The 24,976-nt window shown below is 41.6% G+C and overlaps 1 protein-coding gene across 8 annotated transcripts in view; it reads left to right on the top strand.

Moving 5' to 3' along the window:
- The window catches only part of SRRM3 (serine/arginine repetitive matrix 3), a 598,168-nt gene that overhangs the window by 253,441 nt on the left and 319,751 nt on the right, over positions 1-24,976 (top strand). The gene's annotated exons all lie outside the window — the stretch shown is intronic.

Raw genomic sequence — 24,976 nt, 5'->3', positions numbered from 1 at the left:
TAGAAAAGTGATCACACCATAGAAACTGATGGTATCCTGGCAAAAAAGAAAGTACACTGGCAAACTTTTCATGTTTTTTTAAATAAAAAAAAAAACAGTACCTTAGTCATTTGTCATCAGGAAGACCATTCTGCATAGATACTGAATCAAACTGTGTTGCTGTCAGATGCAACAGCATCCTGCTGTGACTAAGACGAGTGATGTGCCATATATTCCATTATGGCCCCCCACTAATTTACCTGCCGGAAGCAAAGCAGGTCAATTGTGGCATGTTTTCTATTTTTTTTTTTTAAATTCATCTGCCTTCACAAAAATTACGTGATAAGAAATGTTAGGAAGGACATCCAACATGTCAATACCTGGAATAAGGTGTTATTATATTGGTGTGTCCTGAATGGATGTAAAATTTCACTTAACAGATGTACGAAATAAAAAAAATTGTTTGCAGCACAAAAAAAAAAGATGTTTGTAACACACACACTATGTGAGGTAGACAGTCATGGTTACAAGTCTGGATTTTGGGGAGTTTTCTTTTGTTTTCTTTTAAAAACAATTAGTGCCCTTTTCACAAAAACCATTTGCACAAGAAGAGAAAAATCTCAGTACAGTCACTTGTGACAAGCAAGCACACCATTTGACACTAATTTAAAAAATGTTTTCTTTGTATAAACTATTGTTCTGTCCTGGTACTGCATTCTAATGCATTAATAATGAAGAGGGAAATAAGTGTTATTGTAATTCAAATGTAGCAGTGCAGATGTCAGCTACATCATATCACTGAGTCTGTTACAGCTGCTGGTAGCACCTCTCCTATCTCTTTCTCCCCCTATCAGTTGAATCTCTGTAGACTACTACTCTTATTTTCACTGCTGCAGTTATTCAACTTGTTACAGTCTGGATAGTTGTCCAATATTTTAGGGCATACTCTTCCTGTCTCTTTTGCTGAGCTGTGAACTCTGACAAACTCTCAGTATCCTAAAATCACCCTTAAATGACTGCTGCATTCCCTGCTTAGGGTTTTATACAGGCTATGATAGTCTCTCCTGTTGGCTGTGCTATATCTTGTGATGTGATTGATGATTTTTTTCAGGTGATTCATACAAATCAAATAACAAACTGTTCTAATTCTCTTAGACCTGTGAATTTTATAAAATTCTACTCAAATCCATTTATTCATCTCTTATTAATAGATGATACCAATCTCCATCTCAACAGGGTGCGTCTGACATTATTTGCACTGATTGGGCAGTGTCAGGGTGTCTAGGGACACACCCCATTAATAACGGGAATGCACAGTTTTCATGTTCATTCATAAAATTCCAAAAGAATTACCAGGGCAGAGGAAAGGAAACATTTATTATTTTAACAAAATATGTTCACGGATTGAAATATTATGGGGAATGCAAATATTTACCAAAACAGACATATCAGGAGAGCTGCACAGGCAACACCGCCAGACTGCGCAGTCACCGCTTTAAATTCTTCCCCCTGCATGACTTTTCATCTATCTTCATGGTGTTATACTGTAATGCAGGACACAAAATCCTAGTTATTACTTAGACATATAAAGATAGTTGCCTGTTCCTAAGCAACTGTAAATCTTAAAGTAATTTTAATAAATAGAAAACCCATATATGTACAGGAAAAATATACAAAGAAATATTTATTCTATAGAGTACCCTTAACCTGTATCCATACGACTTACTGTGATGACCTTGGTTACCATAGTGTATTCATTAGCATATCAAGCAATAGTAACCCTTTAGTATCCTGAACATAAAGGCTTTGCAGATCTTGCTTATACCTAGGATCTTTGGCTGCATAAGCATAAAGCAAGAACTTCATATATCTTAATATATGCTTATGTAATCTGTAAAGGACTGGGAATTTGAGAAGGGATTTTGTAGAAACACTTAATAATTACTGTGAAGGTCTATTAACAGCACAACTGGCTTGTTTTATGGCTCCACATATATTACTTCTTCCTATCGCACATTGATTTATGAGGTGAAAGCTCTCACAATGAACCATGATATGATATTACATTACATTCATACCCCATGAGGATTTTGTCATTAGCTGCTATGCTTCTTTATTTTTGTTTAACTAACAATTATTATAGTGTTTTGCCAATGGTTGCTTTGGCACTTGTTAACACTAGGCACATATTAAGCACACTCTATTTATTATAAAAGGAGCAGTCTAAACAATGTATAGCAAATTCACCAGGGACTAAGCAATATGTAATTATATATGTATGTATATATATATATATATATATATATATATATATATATATATATTCAGGTGCATCTCACTAAATTAGGATATCCTCAAAAAGTTAATTTATTTCAGTTCTTCAATACAAAAAGTGAAACTCATATATTATATAGAGTCATTACACACAGAGGGGTCTATTTCAAGTGTTTATTTCTGTTAATGTTGATGATTATGGCTTACAGCCAATGAAAATACAAAAGTCATTATCTCAGTAAATTAGAATACTTTATAACAACAGCTTGAAAAATGTGTTTAAAATCCGAAATGTTGGCCTACTGAAATGTATGTTCAGTAAATGCACTCAATACTTGGTCGAGGCTCCTTTTGCATCAATGCGGCGTGGCATAGAGACGATCAGCCTGTGGCACTGCTGAGGTGTTATGGAAGCCCAGGTTGCTTTGATAGCAGCCTTCATCACATCTGCATTGTCGGGTCTGGTGTCTCTCATCTTCCTCTTGACAATACCCCATAGATTCTCTATGGGGTTAAGGTCAGGCGAGTTTGCTGGCCAATCAAGCACAGTGATACTGTTGTTTTTAAACCAGGTATTGGTACTTTTGGCAGTGTGAACAGGTGCCAAGTCCTGCTGGAGAATGAAATTTCCTTCTCCAAAAGCTTGTCGGCAGAGGGAAGCATGAAATGCTCTAAAATTTCCTGGTAGATGACTGCGCTGACTTTGGTCTTGATAAAACACAGTGGACCTCCACCAGCAGATGACATGGCTCCCCAAACCATCACTGATTGTGGAAACTTCACACTAGACCTCAAGCAGCTTGGATTGTGTGCCTCTTCACTCTTCCTCCAGACTCTGGGACCTTGATTTCCAAATGAAAATTGGAACTCTGGGACCTTGTGGAGTGTGTCAATGACTGCCTTCTGGACATCTGTCAAGTCAGCAGTCTTCCCCATGATTGTGAAGCCTACTGAAACAGACAAAGGGACCTTTTTAAATGCGTAGGAAGCCTTTGCAGGTGTTTTTTGTTAATTATTCTAATTTACTGAGATAATGACTTTTGTGTTTTCATTAGCTGTAAGCCATAATCATCGACATATACAGCTTACTCATCGTGAAAGGCACTAGCAATGCAGATCATTATATAGCGGCTATAGAACAACATAATCTCCCATCCCGACATCGTCTATTTCAGGAAAGGCCTTGTATACTTTAGCAAGATGATGCTAACCAACATGCAGAAGAAGAGTTCAGGTGATGAACTGGCCTCCTGCAGTCTAGACCTTTCACCGATTGGCGCATTATAAAGCTAAAATCCAGCAAAGACCCAGGATTGTTAAGCAGCTAGAATCCTACATCAGACAAGAGTGGGACACATTCCTCTCCCAGAGCTCCAGCAATTTGTCTCCTCACTCAGGATATTCGAAAGTTAGAGTCATTTCAAAGGCGGGCAACTAGATTATTACAAGGGATGGAAGGCTTCTCATATGAGGAGAGGTTGGAAAAGTTGGGCTTATTTAGCTTAGAAAAAAAGACGTCACAAAGGAGATCTCATATGTATAAGTACACGTGTGGTCAATACAAAGGACTGGCACATGATTTATTTCCTTTAAAAGCCCAGGGGGCACGAGTGGAAGAAAGGTGATTCCGGCATCCAAATAGGAAAGGGTTCTTTACAGTTAGAGCAGTCAGACTATGTTATGCCCTACCAGAAGAGATAGTAATGGCAGGCACTTAAAAAGGGCTGGATGCTCTTCTCACAGCAAATTACATTATGGGTTATCTAGCAATAGAGAATGTATAATTGGTGGAGAGAGGTTGAACTTTCTGGACCTAAGTCTTTTTTCAACCTATGTAACTGCATTATCCAATTTGTCTGTTATTTTTCCTTAAAGCGGTTGTCCACTACTTTTACATTGATCAGCCGGGGTCCCGCATGCGGCACCCCCGCCGATCAGCTGTTATCGGCGGCGGCTGCTGGCCGGAAGTGCTCACCTGCGGGGCTCCGACGTCAGGTGGTAGTGGCCGCCGCGGTGTACTGCACATCTGCCTCCCATTCAATTGAATAGGAGGCGGATGTGCAGTACACTGCGGCAGCCACTACCACTTGACGGCAGAGCCCCGCATGTGAGAACTTCTGGCCAGTGGCCGCCGCCGGCACCGATGACAGCTCATCGGCGGGGGTGCGGCGTGTGGGACCCCGGCTGATCATACGGATAGGGCATCAATGTAAAAGTAGTGGACAAACTCTTTAACCTTTAGGAATGAATGGGTGTTTCCAGTTGGGGTGTGTCTCTTCACACTGTGACTGTCCAATCAGTGCTGCCACTCTCAGACTGTGTAGGGACCCACCCCACTGAAAAGAAGAATGGTAACACCAAGTTACCCAACCTATTTCTAAATATTTAAGAGGAATGACAACAGCAAGCGCTGAATTCTAGGAAAAGATGTTTCTGAGAGGTTACGTAATATGGATTACATGTATATTGGTATTACAGATATGTCAGGAGTGATAGCTGCTCCTCTTTAATTAAAGAGGAACATGTAAAGATGTAATTGCTGGAACATATACGTTTTATATAGACAGATGTACATAATTACAAAGCCAAAAATGGATCAATGATAGTTCTAATGTTTTTTTTTTAACTGGCTTGTTGTAGATAGTAGACAAGTCAGTCACCGTATTGTATACTTTATGACTTTCCGTTGACCTTGTGTTTCTAAGTATACCTAAAAAAAAGCAGAGCTGCATTATAAAGCATGGAGGATGCATTGTAGTAGTTTGAATTCCAGATAAATCTGAAAGTGGCTTTCCCTTTAGACAATACTGCCAAGCTGCAGTCATAGACCATAACTGTCTCCTAATGGGCAAGAGCTAATAATCCTCCAGCGCTGGAAAAAATAAATAGCAGGTGAGCATTACTTATATGTAATAGCTAAAAAAAGCGGACATCCATCTTAATCATCAGACAGAAGCGACCATAGACATATCAGCCGCATGATTACATTTTACACAACGCAGAAATCCGGATAGAGATGTTTAAAGCAATTAGAAAACTACTTAGACTGGTTGTTCCAAATTTCATATCTGGCATCACAGTCTATGTTTCCATGTTTTATTCATTGTTTTTGACAACTAGAGTCACAGCTTTTGAGCAAAGCCTCCCTAAAAATAGAATTAAATATTCCACTTTCACAGGCATCATTGAAATTGTCAATACATTCGGCTCGAAGCATAATTCAGCAAAGCTATTCTCCATTTCTCATGTGCCAATAATTTAATTTATAGCATTTATATTCTGAACCCAGGATGATGTTCTCAGGAATTCAGGACGCATTTAGGAGAGCGCTTGGAACAAATGACAGTTGTTGTTTTTAGAATTTCAGAAAATTGATTGCCAGCGTGTGCCAGCCTAGTATATTCTGCTTTTTACATTATACTTTATCTATAAAAACAAATGACACATTTTCATAGCAGTTTCTACTTTAATAGAGTATACAGTGATCCAGCTTGTATTAGGACAGGTAAAATAGTTATAGTTAATCCTGTACCGATATTTTAAGGGGTATTCTAGGACTTGTTTAATAGCATCCCCACCAGTAAGTTGACTGTGGTGCTCCGCATAGCACTGCATGCCTTTCATTATTAGTACCAGACGATACATTTTGTAGTTTCTGTCCCTGGTATTGCAGCTCAGTCCCATTTACTTGAAAAATCGACATGACTGTGTCTGGGAGGCAATGGAGCCTTTTAGACAGCTAATCGGTGGGGGTGAGAAGTCTGCCGTCCACCATTTCAATAGGAAGTCAAAATCAAAGTTTTATTAAACCTCTTTAAATATTAGTTAACTGTATAAATATTTTTTTTCTGATCTGTTATGTCCCTGTGACAACATAAAGGCTCTTGTACATTGCTGTACCATGGATCTGAGTTACAGTTAGGTCCATATACAGTACAGACCAAAAGTTTGGACACACCTTCTCATTTAAAGATTTTTCTGTATTTTCATGACTATGAAAATTGTACATTCACACTGAAGGCATCAAAACTATGAATTAACACATGTGGAATTATATACTTAACAAAAAAGTGTGAAACAACTGAAAATATGTCTTATATTCTAGGTTCTTCAAAGTAGCCACCTTTTGCTTTGATGACTGCTTTGCACACTCTTGGCATTCTCTTGATGAGCTTCAAGAGGTAGTCACCGGAAATGGTCTCCCAACAATCTTGAAGGAGTTCCCAGAGATGCTTAGCACTTGTTGGCCCTTTTGCCTTCACTCTGCGGTCCAGCTCACCCCAATCCATCTCGATTGGGTTCAGGTCTGGTGACTATGGAGGCCAGGTCATCTGGCGTAGCACCCCATCACTCTCCTTCTTGGTCAAATAGCCCTTACACATCCTGGAGGTGTGTTTGGGGTCATTGTCCTGTTGAAAAATAAATGATGGTCCAACTAAATGCAAACTGGATGGAATAGCATGCCGCTGCAAGATGCTGTGGTAGCCATGCTGGTTCAGTATGCCTTCAATTTTGAATAAATCCCCAACAGTGTCACCAGCAAAGCACCCCCACACCATCACACCTCCTCCTCCATGCTTCACGGTGGGAACCAGGCATGTAGAGTCCATCCGTTCACTTTTTCTGCGTCGCACAAAGACACAGTGGTTGGAACCAAAGATCTCAAATTTGGACTCATCAGACCAAAGCACAGATTTCCACTGGTCTAACGTCCATTCCTTGTGTTCTTTAGCCCAAACAAGTCTCTTCTGCTTGTTTCCTGTCTTTAGCAGTGGTTTCCTAGCAGCTATTTTACCATGAAGGCCTGCTGCACAAAGTCTCCTCTTAACAGTTGTTGAAGAGATGTGTCTGCTGCTAGAACTCTGTGTGACACTGACCTGGTCTCTAATCTGAGCTGCTGTTAACCTGCGATTTCTGAGGCTGGTGACTCAGATAAACTTATCCTCAGAAGCAGAGGTGACTCTTGGTCTTCCTTTCCTCATTTGAGCCAGTTTCTTTGTAGCGCTTGATGGTTTTTGCAACTGCACTTGGGGACACTTTCAAAGTTTTCCCAATTTTTCGCACTGACTGACCTTCATTTCTTAAAGTAGTGATGGCCACTCGTTTTTCTTTACTTAGCTGCTTTTTTCTTGCCATAATACAAATTCTAACAGTCTATTCAGTAGGACTATCAGCTGTGTATCCACCAGACTTCTGTACAACATAACTGATGGTCCCAACGCCATTTATAAGGCAAGAAATCCCACTTATTAAACCTGAAAGGGCACACCTGTGAAGTGAAAACCATTTCCGGTAAGTACCTCTTGAAGCTCATCAAGCGAATGCCAAGAGTGTGCAAAGCAGTCATCAAAGCAAAAGGTGGCTACTTTGAAGAACCTAGAATATAAGACATATTCTCAGTTGTTTCACACTTTTTTGTTAAGTATATAATTCCACTTGTGTTAATTCATAGTTTTGATGCCTTCAGTGTAAATGTACAATTTTCATAGTCATGAAAATACAGAAAAATCTTCAAATGAGAAGGTGTGTCCAAACTTTTGGTCTGTACTGTATATTTGGACAGAGACTACATTTTTCTAATTTTGGTTCTAGACATTACCACAATGAATTTTAAACAAAACAATTCAGATGCAGTTGAAGTTCAGACTTTCAGCTTTCATTTGAGGGTATTCACATTAAAATTGGATGAAGGGTTTAGGAGTTTCAGCTCCTTAACATGTGCCACCCTGTTTTTAAAGGGACCAAAATTAAATGGACAGATTAAATAATTGTAAATAAAATGTTCATTTCTAGTACTTGGTTGAAAACCCTTTGTTGGCAATGTCTGCCTGAAGTCTTGAACTCATGGACATCACCAGACACTGTGTTTCCTCCTTTTTGATGCTCTGCCAGGCCTTCACTGCGGTGGTTTTCAGTTGCTGTTTGTTTGTGGGCCTTTCAGTCTGAAGTTTAGTCTTTAACAAGTGAAATGCATGCTCAATTGGGTTGAGATCAGGTGACTGACTTGGCCATTCAAGAATATTCCACTTCTTTGCTTTAACCCCTTTAGAGCCCATGCCGTATTAGTACGCACATTTGCGTACTGCCCGTTCAGTGAGGGCTGCTGCGCTGAGCCCTCACTGAACGGAGCACATGTCAGCTGATTCTTACAGCTGACATGTGCCCGCAACAGCCGCGGGTGGAATCGCGATCCACCCGCGGCTGTTAACCCGTTAAATGCCGCTGTCAATCTCCGACAGCGGCATTTAACGTGCGCTTCCTGGAAGCGCGTCCTAAGCCCTGCCCACCGGCGACCCCGTCACGTGATCGCGGGTCGCCGATGGGCGTGCATGACAACCCAGGGTCTGCAGCAGACGCCTGTGGTTGTCATGATCTGGTCGCTATGAGCGCCACCTAGTGGTCGGCGCTCATAGCACAGGACCAATTCTGCTATATGCAGGGGATCTGCTGGTCCCCTGTATATAGGAGAGCCGATCAGACAACTGCTGTTTCTAGTCTCCTATAGAGACTATTGAAGCATGCAGTAAGTGAAAAAAAAAAAGTTTTTAAAAATATATAAAAAAAAAAAATATATAAAAGTTTAAATCACCCCCCTTTCGCCCCATTCAAAATAAAATATATATATATAAAAAAAAAACCTACACACACATATTTGGTATCGCCGCGTTCAGAATCGCCCGATCTATCAATATAAAAAAAGAATTAATCCGATCAGTAAACGGCGTAACGAGAAAAAAATTCTAAACGCCAGAATTACATTTTCTGGTCGCCGCAAAATTGCAATAAAATGCAATAACGGGCGATCAAAACATCGGATCTACACTAAAATGTTATCAATAAAAACGTTAGCCCGGCGCGCAAAAAATAAGCCCTCACCCAGCCCCAGATCACGAAAAATGGACACGCTACAGGTCTCAGAAAATGGCGCTATATATTTTTTTTTTTTACCAAATTTTGGAATTTTTTTTCACCACTTAAATATAAAAGAACCTATACATGTTTGGTGTCTGTGAACTCATAATGACCTCTAGAATAAGAATGGAAGGTCAGTTTTAGCATTCAGTGAACGTGGTAAAAAAAAACAAAAAAAAAACAACTGTGGTATTGAACTTTTTTTTGCAATTTTACCGCACTTGGAATTTTTTTCCCGTTTTCCCATACATGATATGGTAAAACTAGTAATGGCGTTGAAAAGTACAACTCGTCCCGCAAAAAATAAGCCCTCACATGGCCATATTGACCAAACAATAAAAACGCTATGGCTCTGGGAACAAGGGGAGCAAAAAACGAAAAAGCAAAAATGACAAAACCCAAGGTTGCGAAAGGGTTAATAAACTCCTGGGTTTCTCTGGCTTTATGTTTTGGGTCATTGTCCATCTGTAGTATTAAACGACGACCAATCAGTTTGGCTGCATTTGGCTGGATCTGAGCACACAGTATGGCTCTGAATACATCAGAATTCATTCGGCTGCTTCTGTCCTGTGTCACATCATCAATAAACACTAGTGACCCAGTGCCACTGGCAGCCATGCATGCCCAAGCCATCACACTGCCTCCGCCGTGTTTTACAGATGATGTGGTATGCTTTGGATCATGAGCTGTACCACGCCTTCGCCATACTTTTCTCTTTCCATCATTCTGGTAGAGGTTGATCTTGGTTTCATCTGTCCAAAGAATGTTCTTCCAGAACTGTGCTGGCTTTTTTAGATGTTTTTTAGCAAAGTGCAGTCTAGCCTTTTTATTCTTGATGCTTATGAGTAGTGTTGAGCCACCCCCGTAGTGTTCGGGTTCGGTTCGGTTCGTCGAACTCCGGGATGTTCGAGGAACTGTTCGTCGAACTGTTCGTCGAACACCTTAGAACACCGTCGAACACCGTTAAAACCAATGGCAGGCAAACAAAAACACATAGGAACACATAGAAAACACCTTCAAAGGTGTCCAAAAGCTGACAAACTGCTCAGAAGACGCTTTCTTTAAAAAAGCCGGCCGGCAATTCAGCAGCGGCATACACCGGTACCCGACAATTTAGACATGAAGGAATAGAGCATCACACATAGATTAGATAGATAGAAACATGTCAGTCACATATATATGAAGTACAGTGACAGTGTTGCTTACTGTACTTGTCATTTAGTGTAAAGGATTTATTAAAAAATATAATAGTGTTTTCGTGCACCGTCTCTTTAAAAAAGCCGGCCGGCAATTCAGCATCTGTACCCGACAATTTATAACAGAAAGAATAGAGAATCACACATAGATTATATAGATAGAAACATGTCAGTCACATATATATGAAGTACTGTGACAGTGTTGCTTACTGTACTTGTCATTTACTGCAAAGGATTTATTAAAAAAAATAATAGTGTTTTCATGCACCGTCTCTTTAAAAAAGCCGGCTGGCAATTCAGCATCTGTACCCGACAATTTAGAATAGAAGGAATAGAGAATCACACATAGATTAGATAGATAGAAACATGTCAGCCACATATATACGAAGTACAGTGACAGTGTTGCTTACTGTACTTGTCATTTAGTGTAAAGGATTTATTAAAAAATATAATAGTGTTTTCGTGCACCGTCTCTTTAAAAAAGCCGGCTGGCAATTCAGCAGCGGTACCCGACAATTTATAACAGACAGAATAGAGCTTCACACATAGATTAGATAGATAGAAACATGTCAGTCACATATATATGAAGTACTGTGACAGTGTTGCTTACTGTACTTGTCATTTACTGCAAAGGATTTATTAAAAAAAATAATAGTGTTTTCATGCACCGTCTCTTTAAAAAAGCCGGCCGGCAATTCAGCATCTGTACCCGACAATTTATAACAGACAGAATAGAGCTTCACACATAGATTAGATAGATAGAAACATGTCAGTCACATATATAATAAGTACAGTGACAGTGTTGGTTACTGTACTTGTCATTTAGTATTAAAATAAAGGATTTATTATTAAAAAAAATTGGCGTGGGGTTCCCCGTAATTTTAGTCTCTAGCGGAGGTTAAGCAGACAGCTGGGGCAGATGTTTGAAGCCTGGGAAGGGGGTAATACCCACGGAGCTTCCCAGGCTACTAATATCAGCCCCCAGCTGAATACCTAGCCTTTACTAGCTATTAAAATGGAGGACCCCCCCCAAAAAAATGACGTGGGGTCCCCCCTAATTTAATAGCTAGCAAAGGCTAGGCAGACAGCTGGGGGCTGATATTAATAGCCCAGGAAGGGAGCCATGAATATTGGCCCCCTCCCAGGCTAGAAACACCAGCCGTCAGCCGCCCCAGAAATGGTGCATCCATAGGATGCGCCAATTCTGGCACTTAGCCTCGCTCTTCCACGCTGCCCTGGTGCGGTGGCAGGGGGTAATAGGGTTGGGGTTGATGTCAGCTTATAATGCCAGCTGACATCAAGCCCAGGTTAGTAATGGAGAGGCGTCTATAAGACACCCCCATTACTAACCCCATAGTCAAAGTTAAAAAAAAAACACAAACACCCAGAATAAAGTCCTTTAATTGAAATAAACACACAATTCTTTATTGTTCTAAATTAAACCATACTTACCATCACACCCATTCCAGCTGAAGCCAACGATCTCCTGCAATAAAAGAAAAATAATAAAGCAACCTCATCCTTACCTTTCCATGGTTCCCAGGACAGCTTCAGCTCTGCTACATCGAGATGACAGGCTGGACCGCAGCAGAACGCTGCCATCCAGCCTGTCATCCCGCAGACACTGAGAAGCGCAGGCATGCTTGCGCTCCTCAGTGTCTGACTGTGACGGCATCCAGATGAGCCGACAATGAACTCGGCTCACCTCATGTACGTCACTGACAGCGTGCGAAAATTCTCCTGCACTCAGCGCTTCAGCGTGAGAATTTTCCCACGCTGTCAGTGACGTGCATGAGGTGAGCCGAGTTCATTGGACATGACCTCGGCTCATCTGGATGCCGTCACAGCCAGACACTGAGTAGCGCAAGCAAGCCTGCGCTTCTCAGTGTCTGCGGGATGACAGGCTGGATGGCAGCGTTCTGCTGCGGTCCAGCCTGTCATCTCGATGTAGCAGAGCTGAAGCTGTCGTGGGAGCCATGGAAAGGTAAGAATGATGTTGCTTTATTATTTTACTTTTATTGCAGGAGATCATTGGCTTCAGCTGGAATGGGCGTGGCGGTAAGTATGGTTTAATTTAGAACAATAAAGAATTGTGTGTTTATTTCAATTAAAGGACTTTTTTCTGGGTGTTTGTGTTTTTTTTAAATACTTTACTAGAAATTCATGGTGGTCATGTCTAATATTGGCGTGACCCCATGAATTTCGGGCTTAGGGCCAGCTGATAATGCCAAGCTGGCCTTAACCCCTTTATTACCCAGTGAGCCACCGCACCAGGGCCCTGGATGAGTTGGGTACAGCGCCAGAAGATGGCGCTTCTATGAACGCGCCATTTTCCGGGGCGGCTGCGGACTGCAATTTGCAGCGGGGGTGGCCCAGAAAGCTTGGGCCTCCCTGCGCTGCAGATTCCAGCCCCCAGCTGCCTAGTTGTACCTGGCTGGACACAAAAATAGGGCGAAGCTCCACGTATTTTTTTTTTAAATTCATGAAATTCATGGAATAATTAAGAAAAAAAGGGCTTCCCTATATTGTTGTGTCCGGCTAGGTACAAATAGGCAGCTGGTGGTTGGGAGCAGCCCGTTCCTGCCTGCTGTACCTGACTGGACACAAATATAGGGCGAAGCCCCACATCAATTTTTTTTTCATTATTTCATGAATTTCCTGAAATAATTTAAAAAAAATTGACGTGGGGCTTCGCCCTATATTTGTGTCCAGTCAGGTACAGCAGGCAGGAACGGGCTGCCCCCAACCACCAGCTGCCTATTTGTACCTGGCCAGACACAACAATATAGGGAAGCCCTTTTTTAAAAAAATTATTTCATGAAATAATTAAAAAAAAATTGACGTGGGGCTTCGCACTATATTTGTGTCCAGCCAGGAACAGCAGGCAGGGACGGGCTGCCCCCAACCACCAGCTGCCTATTTGTACCTGGTTGGACACAACAATATAGGGAAGCCCTTTTTTTCTTAATTATTCCATGAATTTCATGAAATAATTTAAAAAAAAAATGCGTGGGGCTTCGCCCTATTTTTGTGCCCAGCCAGGTACAACTAGGCAGCTGGGAGCTGGAATCCGCAGCGCAGGGAGGCCCAAGCTTTCTGGGCCACCCCCGCTGCAAATTGCAGTCCGCAGCCGCCCCAGAAAATGGCGCGTTCATAGAAGCGCCATCTTCTGGCGCTGTACCCAACTCATCCAGGGCCCTGGTGCGGTGGCTCACTGGGTAATAAAGGGGTTAAGGCCAGCTTGGCATTATCAGCTGGCCCTAAGCCCGAAATTCATGGGGTCACGCCAATATTAGACATGACCACCATGAATTTCTAGTAAAGTATTTAAAAAAACACAACACCCAGAATAAAGTCCTTTAATTGAAATAAACACACAATTCTTTATTGTTCTAAATTAAACCATACTTACCGTCACGCCCATTCCAGCTGAAGCCAATGTCTTCTGCAATAAAAGTAAAATAATTAAGCAACCTCATCCTTACCTTTCCATGGTTCCCACGACAGCTTCAGCTCTGCTACATCGAGATGACTGGCTGGACCTGCAGAACGCTGCCATCCAGCCTGTCATCCCGCAGACACTGAGCAGCGCAGGCATGCTTGCGCTCCTCAGTGTCTCGCTGTGACGGCATAAAGATGAGACAAGCTCATGTCCAATGAACTCGGCTCACCTCATGCACGTCACTGACAGCGTGGGAAAATTCTCCTGCACTCAGCGCTACAGCGTGAGAATTCTCCCACGCTGTCAGTGACGTGCATGAGGTGAGCTCATTCATGTCCAATGAACTCAGCTGACCTCATGCACGTCACTGACAGCGTGGAAGAATTCTCACGCTGAAGTGCTGAGTGCAGGAGAATTCTCCCACGCTGTCAATGACGTGCCTGAGGTGCGCCGAGTTCATTGGACATGAACTCGTCTCATCTTTATGCCGTCACAGCCAGACACTGCAGAGCGCAAGCATGCCTGCGCTTCTCAGTGTCTGCGGGATGACAGGCTGGATGGCAGCGTTCTGCTGCGGTCCAGCCTGTCATCTCGATGTAGCAGAGCTGAAGCTGTCCTGGGAACCATGGAAAGGTAAGGATGAGGTTGCTTTATTATTTTTCTTTTATTGCAGGAGATCGTTGGCTTCAGCTGGAATGGGCGTGACGGTAAGTATGGTTTAATTTAGAACAATAAAGGAATGTGTCTTTATTTCAATTAAAGGACTTTATTCTGGGTGTTTGTGTTTTCTTTTAACTTTGACTATGGGGTTAGTAATGGGGGTGTCTTATAGACGCCTCTCCATTACTAACCTGGGCTTGATGTCAGCTGGCATTATAAGCTGACATCAACCCCAACCCTATTACCCCCTGCCACCGCACCAGGGCAGCGTGGAAGAGCGAGGCTAAGTGCCAGAATTGGCGCATCCTATGGATGCGCCATTTCTGGGGCGGCTGACGGCTGGTGTTTCTAGCCTGGGAGGGGGCCAATATTCATGGCTCCCTTCCTGGGCTATTAATATCAGCCCCCAGCTGTCTGCCTAGCCTTTGCTAGCTATTAAATTAGGGGGGACCCCACGTAATTTTTTTGGGGGGGGTCCTCCATTTTAATAGCTAGTAAAGGCTAGGTATTCAGCTGGGGGCTGATATTAGTAGCCTGGGAAGCTCCGTGGGTATTACCCCCTTCCCAGGCTTCAAACATCTGCCCCAGCTGTCTGCTTAACCTCCGCTAGAGACTAAAATTACGGGGAACCCCACGCCAATTTTTTTAATAATAAATCCTTTATTTTAATACTAAATGACAAGTACAGTAACCAACACTGTCACTGTACTTATTATATATGTGACTGACATGTTTCTATCTATCTAATCTATGTGTGAAGCTCTATTCTGTCTGTTATAAATTGTCGGGTACAGATGCTGAATTGCCGGCCGGCTTTTTTAAATAGACGGTGCATGAAAACACTATTATTTTTTTTAATAAATCCTTTGCAGTAAATGACAAGTACAGTATGCAACACTGTCACACTACTTCATATATATGTGACTGACATGTTTCTATCTACCTAATCTATGTGTGATTCTCTATTCTTTCTGTTATAAATTGTCGGGTACAGATGCTGAATTGCCGGCCGGCTTTTTTAAAGAGACGGTGCATGAAAACACTATTATTTTTTTTAATAAATCTTTTGCAGTAAATGACAAGTACAGTAAGCAACACTGTCACAGTACTTCATATATATGTGACTGACATGTTTCTATCTATCTAATCTATGTGTGAAGCTCTATTCTGTCTGTTATAAATTGTCGGGTACCGCTGCTGAATTGCCGGCCGGCTTTTTTAAAGAGACGGTGCATGAAAACACTATTATATTTTTTAATAAATCCTTTACACTAAATGACAAGTACAGTAAGCAACACTGTCACTGTACTTCGTATATATGTGGCTGACATGTTTCTATCTATCTAATCTATGTGTGATTCTCTATTCCTTCTATTCTAAATTGTCGGGTACAGATGCTGAATTGCCAGCCGGCTTTTTTAAAGAGACGGTGCACGAAAACACTATTATATTTTTTAATAAATCCTTTACACTAAATGACAAGTACAGTAAGCAACACTGTCACTGTACTTCGTATATATGTGGCTGACATGTTTCTATCTATCTAATCTATGTGTGAAGCTCTATTCTTTCGGTTCTAAATTGTCGGGTACCGGTGTATGCCGCTGCTGAATTGCCGGCTTTTCATGTTTCACTGTTGGCACTGTTCCCATCGATTTGGGCAATCACTGTAATGCCACAACCACCATGGCTGTGGCATTACAGTGAGTGGCAGACAATCCCTGCATGATTGGTGCTCTAAATAGCACCAGACATGCAGGACACGCTTTTGGTGCACGAACAGTTATCGAACATAACCTCGAACAGCCGAATTTTTTGCAAATCGTTCGGGTTCGTCGAACAACTCGAACACCACCCAAAACAGCTCGAATTTGAGATTGGCGAACAGTTCTAGTCGAACACCGCTCATCTCTACTTATGAGTGGCTTGCACCGTGCAGTGAACGCTCTGTATTTACTTTCATGCAGTCTTCTCTTTATGGTAGATTTGGATATCGATACGCCTACCTACTGGAGAGTGTTGTTCACTTGGTTGGCTGTTGTGAAGGGGTTTCTCTTCACCATGGAGATTATTCTGCGATCATCCACCACTGTTGTCTTCCGTGGGCGCCCAGGTCTTTTTGCATTGATGAGTTCACCAGTGCTTTCTTTCTTTCACAGGATGTACCAAACTGTAGATTTTGACACTAGTAATATTGTAGCAATTTCTTGGATGGGTTTGTTTTGCAGCTTAAGGATGGCTTGTTTCACCTGCATGGAGAGCTCCTTTGACCGCATGTTTACTTCACAGCAAAACCTTCCAGATGCAAGCACCACACCTCAAATCAACTCCAGGCCTTTTATCTACTTAACTGAGAATGACATAACGAAGGGATTGCCCACACCTGTCCATGAAATAGCCTTGGAGTCAATTGTCCAGTTACTTTTGGTCCCTTTAAAACCTGGTCCCTTTAAAACCAGGTTGGCACATGTTAAGGAGCTGAAACTCCTAAACCCTTCATCCAATTTTAATGTGGATACCCTCAAATGAAAGCTGAAAGTCTGAACTTCAATTTCATCTGAATTGTTTTGTTTAAAATTCATTGTGGTAATGTCTAGAACCAAAATTAGAAAAATGTTGTCTCTGTCCAAATACAGTGCCTACAAGTAGTATTCAACCCCCTGCAGATTTAGCTGGTTTGATAAGATGCAAATAAGTTAGAGCCTTCAAACTGCAAACGAGAGTAGGTTTTATGAACAGAAGCATAAATCTTACAAACCAAAAAGTTATGTTGCTCAGTTGAATTTTATTAAATTTTAAACATAAAAGTGTGGGTCAATTATTATTCAACCCCTATGTTTAATATTTTGTGGAATAACCCTTGTTTGCAATTACAGCTAATAATCGTCTTTTATAAGACCTGATCAGGCCGGCACAGGTCTGTGGAGTTATCTTGGCCCACTCCTCCATGCAGATCTTCTCCAAGTTATCTAGGTTCTTTGGGTGTCTCATGTGGACTTTATTCTTGAGCTCCTTCCACAAGTTTTCAATTGGCTTAAGGTCAGGAGACTGACTAGGCCACTCCAACACCTTGACTTTTTCCCTATTGAACCAGGCCTTGGTTTTCTTGGCTGTGTGCTTTGGGTCGTTGTCTTGTTGGAAGATGAAATTACGACCCATCTTAAGATCCTTGATGGAGGAGCGGAGGTTCTTGGCCAAAATCTCCAGGTAGGCCGTGCTATCCATCTTCTCATGGATGCGGACCAGATGGCCAGGCCCCTTGGCAGAGAAACAGCCCCACAGCATGATGCTGCCACCACCATGCTTGACTGTAGGGATGGTATTCTTGGGGTCGTATGCAGTGCCATCCAGTCTCCAAACGTCACGTGTGTGGTTGGCACCAAAGATCTCGATCTTGGTCTCATCAGACCATAGAACCTTGAACCAGTCTGTCTCAGAGTCCTCCAAGTGATCATGAGCAAACTGTAGACGAGCCTTGACATGACGCTTTGAAAGTAAAGGTACCTTACGGGCTCGTCTGGAACGGAGACCATTGCGGTGGAGTACGTTACTTATGGTATTGACTGAAACCAATGTCCCCACTGCCATGAGATCTTCCCGGAGCTCCTTCCTTGTTGTCCTTGGGTTAGCCTTGACTCTTCGGACAAGCCTGGCCTCGGCACGGGAGGACACTTTCAAAGGCTGTCCTGGCCGTGGAAGGCTAACAGTAGTTCCATAAGCCTTCCACTTACGGATGATGCTCCCAACACTGGAGACAGGTAGGCCCAACTCCTTGGAAAGGGTTTTGTACCCCTTGCCAGCCTTGTGACCCTCCACGATCTTGTCTCTGATGGCCTTGGAATGCTCCTTTGTCTTTCCCATGTTGACCATGTCTGAGTGCTGTTCACAAGTTTGGGGAGGGTCTTAAATAGTCAGAAAAGGCTGGCAAAAGAGATCTTTAATCCACACATGTGAAGCTCATTATTCTTGGTGCCTGAACTACTTCTTAATACTTTAGGGGGACCAAACAGAATTCTTGTGGTTTGAGGGGTTGAATAATAAATGACACTCTGAATTAACGTTTTACGTTTTAAAAAAAAAAAAAAAAAATTGCTGCAGTGCATTTCCCACTTCCAGGCTGATCTACAGTACAAATGTCACAATGCCAAGTTAATTCCGCATGTGTCAACCAGCTAAATCTGCAGGGGGTTGAATACTACTTGTAGGCACTGTATATATGGACCTAACTGTATATACAATGGTAATACAGCCTACATAAAAATCTATAGGCCCATAGTATACCTCCAAGTTTTTCTGATTTTATACAGTCACAGTGGTTTTCAGGCTAGGGTTACATGGCGACGTGTCACATGACACTGAAATTGCAATGTCACGGTGTGATATCACATCTGATGATTTCCTATGGTGTCGCATTGTGAACTGCAACCTACTGTGACAAATGTTTCTAAATATGTTGGATTTTCTGAATCTGGTCACAAGCTTTGTGTCACTCACTTATCATAGACTTCAATGCAAGTGACATTAAACTGAAACTTGTGGTCGATTTCTCTGCAATTTGGCCATTTTTTTTTACATCTGAATCACAGCTCTAAAATAGACACACGAGAACAAGTCACAGATAAGTTGCGCAGATGCTTGTGTTGCGCAACTTATCTGAGAATTGCGACTCATGGCTTGTAGCTCATGCCTTATTAGTTTTGTTCTGATCTAAAAATATTATTTTTGGGGGTCAATTGGTGCTACATGGATGCTCCATACATCTTCACTCCTAATAAGAACATGTAGAAACACTGTGAGGACCTATGTGGCCTAAATCTTCCCCAGATTGACTGCAGGATTGATCATTTACACATATTGTAAAGCTACAACACACCAATTCATATGCACTTTAGTGCTCTATGAAGGAGCAAATGAATCATGGAAGAAGATACAGTCATATCTTATTCATACCTTCTTACCAGTGTTTACTGAGTACTCCAACACTGTGATACAAGGTGGAGTGGATAGCAAAAGCAGACTGACGGGAAACAGTGGAGCTGTGATGCGGGGTGTGTACTGTGCTTCAATGACACTGAGTACCACAGAATTGGCTATTGTAGATGAAGGTTGCTGTGAGTTGGTCCTCTTTCTGACTCCTTCCACATAGCAGATTGTATTCCTTTTGTAGAATCTGCAGGATTTTCTCCATTATCTCTGCATTCCCGAGGGAGAAAAGATGAGTGATTATTGCTTCATTCTTCTCTTCACGTATAATTCATGTTAGTGTGCATTCAGTCCCCAGAGCCTCCAGGACCTCCACTCAAACTGTATAATTTATTTCATCTATAATTAAAAGAGTACCCCAGATATGGACGGGAAGGGTGCAGAATAAGACAGCACTGATTCCCTTTACAAAGTCAGCTGCAAATGTTTCTTGACAATAAGCAACATTTCCTTCTTATGGTTTAGTACATATAAGTCCTCTTTGCATTTAGTTATAGACAGAGAGTAGAATTCTTTCTATTGCTACTATTGTAACAAAACACCTGATTTACAGAATACTGAGGAGCCCGCAGGAATGCTCTTGAGCATAATATATAATTTATTACTCCTATCAGCTCATACCCTTTTTAGGCACCCAGCATATCACCATCCGAAGAGCAAAGCTATCTGTTATCTTGCCTTCTGACAGATATACCCCAGCACGATTAGAAGAATGATTAATTTCTTTCTATGAACCGAGTAGGGAACTGTGACAAGAAGATTATTCATAGTAGATGAAAACTATATGAAAAGGTCCATAGTAAGCAATGTGTACTTTTATACAGTCTTTCATTCTATACGTGTTAAAATAATAGTGAAATTATAATTTTCTTGCATAGAGATACTTTAATAATTTGGCTGATCCAAGCAGTCAGCGTGGTAATCACTGCATGTGTAGTGATGAAGCAATCAGTTTCATCTGTCAAAAAGATGTATTTCACAATTATTTTTGGTCCACAGTTAACTGTAGTCCACCAGTAATTCTACCATTTATGCGAAATGCTAAATTGTAACATCTTTTGGACTGATTCTAGTTACAGCAAGTTTTCCAGTTGGGGCCGCATTTTACACAACTTTGCTTATATACATCTGTAGCATTTCTCTTTTCTTTGTAACCTGTTATATTATACTACTGAACATCTTATATTTATAGCCAAGAGCAGTTCAAATTTAACAGTGCTTGTCCCTATACAGTGTCCCTATACAGCATCTCTATACAGTGTCCCTACACAGCATCTCTATACAGTGTCCCCACACAGTGTCTCTATACAGTGTCCCCACACAGTGTCTCTATACAGTGTCCCTACACAGCATCTCTATACAGTGTCTCTTTATAGTGTTCCTTTACAGTGGTCCTACATAGTGTCCCTATAAAGTGTCCCTACACAGTTTCTCTATACAGTGTCCCTTTACAGTGTCCCTACACAGTGTCTCTATACAGTGTCCCTTTACAGTGGTCCTACACAGTGTCTCTATACAGTGTCCCTACACAGTGTCTCTATATAGTGTCCCTTTACACTGGTTCTACACAGTGCCCCTATACAGTGGCTCCATACAGTGTCCCTACACACTTTCTCTATACAGTGTCCCTACAAAGTGTCTCTATACTGTGTCCCTTTAAATGTTCCTACACAGTGTCCCTATATAGTGTCATTGTACAGTGTCCCTACACATTGTCCCTACAGTGTCTCTATACAATGTCCCTATAGAGTTTCTCTATATCTCTCTATATCTTTTGGACTGATTCTAGTTACAGCAAGTTTTCCAGTTGGGGCCGCATTTTACACAACTTTGCTTATATACAGTACAGACCAAAAGTTTGGATACACCTTCTCATTTAGAGATTTTTCTGTATTTTCATGACTATGAAAATTGTATATTCACACTGAAGGCATCAAAACTATGAATTAACACATGTGGAATTATATACTTAACAAAAAAGTGTGAAACAACTGAAAATATGTCTTATATTCTAGGTTCTTCAAAGTAGCCACCTTTTGCTTTGATGACTGCTTTGCACACTCTTGGCATTCTCTTGAGGTGTGCCCTGTCAGGTTTAATAAGTGGGATTTCTTGCCTTATAAATGGGGTTGGGACCATCAGTTGTGTTGTGCAGAAGTCTGGTGGATACACAGCTGATAGTCCTACTGAATAGACTGTTAGCTGCTTTTTTCTTGCAATAATACAAATTCTAAGAAAAGAAAAACGAGTGGCCATCATTACTTTAAGAAATGAAGGTCAGTCAGTCCGAAAAATTGGGCAAACTTTGAAAGTGTTCCCAAGTTCAGTTGCAAAAACCATCAAACGCTACAAAGAAACTGGCTCACATGAGGACCACCCCAGGAAAGGAAGACCAAGAGTCACCTCTGCTTCTGAGGATAAGTTTATCCGAGTCACCAGCCTCAGAAATCGCAGGTTAACAGCAGCTCAGATTAGAGACCAGGTCAATGTCACACAGAGTTCTAGCAGCAGACTCATCTCTTCAACAACTGTTAAGAGGAGACTTTGTGCAGCAGGCATTCATGGTAAAATAGCTGCTAGGAAACCACTGCTAAGGACAGGCAACAAGCAGAAGAGACTTGTTTGGGCTAAAGGACACAAGGAATGGACATTAAACCAGTGGAAATCTGTGCTTTGGTCTGATGAGTCCAAATTTGAGATCTTTGGTTCCAACAACCGTGTCTTTGTGCGACTCAGAAAAGGTGAACGGATGGACTCTACATGCCTGGTTCCCACCGTGAAGCATGGAGGAGGAGGTGTGATGGTGTGGGGGTGCTTTGCTGGTGACACTGTTGGGTATTTATTCAAAATTGAAGGCATACTGAACCAGCATGGCTACCACAGCATCTTGCGGTGGCATGCTATTCCATCCGGTTTGCGTTTAGTTGGACCATCATTTATTTTTCAACAGGACAATGACCCCAAACACACCTCCAGGCTGTGTAAGGGCTATTTGACCAAGAGGGAGAGTGATGGGGTGCTACACCAGATGACCTGGCCTCCACAGTCACCAGACCTGAACCCAATCGAGATGGTTTGGGGTGAGCTGGACAGCAGAGTGAAGGCAAAAGGGCCAACAAGTGCTAAGCATCTCTGGGAACTCCTTTAAGATTGTTGGAAGACCATTTCCGGTGACTGCCTCTTGAAGCTCGTCAAGAGAATGCCAAGACTGTGCAAAGCAGTCATCAAAGCAAAAGATGGCTACTTTGAAGAACCTAGAATATAAGACATATTTTCAGTTGTTTCACACTTTTTTGTTAAGTATATAATTCCGCATGTGTTAATTCATAGTTTTGATGCCTTCAGTGTGAATGTACAATTTTCAAAGTCATGAAAATACAGAAAAATCTTTAAATGAGGTGTGTCCAAACTTTTGGTCTGTACTGTACATCTGTAGCATTTGTCTTTTCTTTGTAACCTGTTATATTATACTACTGAACATCTTATATTTATAGCCAAGAGCAGTTCAAATGTAACAGTTCTTGTCCCTATACAGTGTCCCTATATAATGTCCCTACTCAGTGTCTCTATACAGCGTCCCTACAAAATGTTTCTATACAGTGTCCCTACACAGTGTTTCTATAGTGTCGCTAGACAGTCTTCTTACAGTGTTTCTACACAGTGTCTCTGTACAGTGTCCCTACACATTGTCTTTATACAGTCCCTCCGTATATTTTCCCTACACTGTTCCTTTACACAGTGTCTTTACAGTGTCTCCATACAGTATCCCTAAACAATGAGTCTATGCAATGAACATACACAGTGTCTCTATGCAGTGTCCCTATACAGTGTCTCTACCCATGGTCTCTATACAGTGTCCCTAAACAGCGTCTCTATACAGTGCCTTTACAGTGTCTCTATACAATGTCCCTATATAGTGTCTCTGTCCATTGTCTCTATACAGTACATCTATACAATGCCTCTATACAGAGTCCTTACACAATATTTCTATAGTGTCCTTACAGTGTCCCTACACAGTATCCATATGCAATGTCACTACACAGTGTCTCTATACAATGTTCTCTATCTAGTGTATATATCCATTGTCTCTATATAGTGTCTTTATACAGTATCTCTATAGTGTCCCTACACAGTGTCTATACAGTGTGCCTACTCATTATCTCTATGCAATGTCCCTACTAAATGTCTCTATACAGTGTCTCTACACATTGTCTCTATACAGAGTCCCTACTCAATGTCTATATACAGAGTCCCTACTCAATGTCTCTATACAGAGTCCCTACTCAATGTCTCTATGCAGAGTCCCTACTCAATGTCTCTATGCAGAGTCCCTACTCAATGTCTCTATACAGTGTCCCTACACAGTGTCTATATACAGAGTCCCTACTCAATGTCTCTATACAGAGTATCTACTCAATATCTCTGTACAGTGTCCCTACACATTGTTTCTATACAGAGTCCCTACTCAATGTCTCTATACAGTGCCCCTACACATTGTCTCTATAGAGTCCCTACTCAATGTCTTTATACAGAGTCCCTACACAGTGTCTCTATACCGTGTCCCTGCACAGTATCTCTATACAGTGTCCCTACACAGTGTCTCTATACAGTGTCCCTACCGTGTCTGTATACAGTGTCCTTACAGTGTCTCTATACCATGTCCCTACAGTTTCTCTATACAGTCCCTACAAAGTGTCTCTACCGTGTCCCTACAGTGTCTCTATACAGTTTCCCTACACGGTGTCTCTATACAGTGTCTCTATACAGTGTCACTACAAAGTGTCTCTATACAGTATCTCTATGCAGTGTCCCTACACAGTGTCTCTATATAGTGTCTCTATATAGTGTCTCTATACAGTGTCCCTGCACAGTGTCTCTATCCATTGTGTCTATACAGTGTCCCTAAACAGTGTCTCTATACAGTATCCCTACAGTGCCTCTATACAGTGTCCCTAAACAGTGTCTCTATACAGTATCCCTACGGTGTCTCTATACAGTGTCCCTAAATAGTGTCTCTATACAGTACCCCTACAGTGTCTCTATCCATTTTCTTTATACAGTGTTTCTATACAGGGTCTCTATACAGTTTCCCTACGGTGTCTCTATACAGTGTTCCTAAATAGTGTCTCTATACAATACCCCTATAGTGTCTCTGTTCATTGTCTCTATACAGTGTTTCTATACAGGGTCTCTATACAGTATCCCTGCAGTGTCTCTATACAATGTCCCTATACAGTGTCTCTATCCATTGTCTCTATTCAGTGTCTCTATACAGTGTATCTGTACTATGTCACTATATAGTGTCCCTATACAGTGTCTCTATACAGATTTATGCTGGAAGCACTGATTGCATGTTGTGAGAGTGTATGAAGGCGCACAATCCTATCTGGTGACACTCTGTTTTTTTACTGATAATTTACTAGTAGGAATAAAAGGAAGCATAGACTTCTAAAACATGCTGCAGAATTGTTATTACTTGGGAAATACAATTTTTTTTTTGCTAAAACAGATATGTCAAGAATACTAACAG

The sequence above is a fragment of the Phyllobates terribilis genome, unplaced genomic scaffold, assembly GCF_046119375.1.
Source record: "Phyllobates terribilis strain yellow unplaced genomic scaffold, ASM4611937v1 Scaffold_2__4_contigs__length_985480577, whole genome shotgun sequence".
In the NCBI taxonomy this organism is placed as follows: domain Eukaryota; kingdom Metazoa; phylum Chordata; class Amphibia; order Anura; family Dendrobatidae; genus Phyllobates; species Phyllobates terribilis.
The sequence above is the reverse complement of the archived record's forward strand: the minus strand, read 5'-3'. Positions and strand labels throughout refer to the sequence as shown.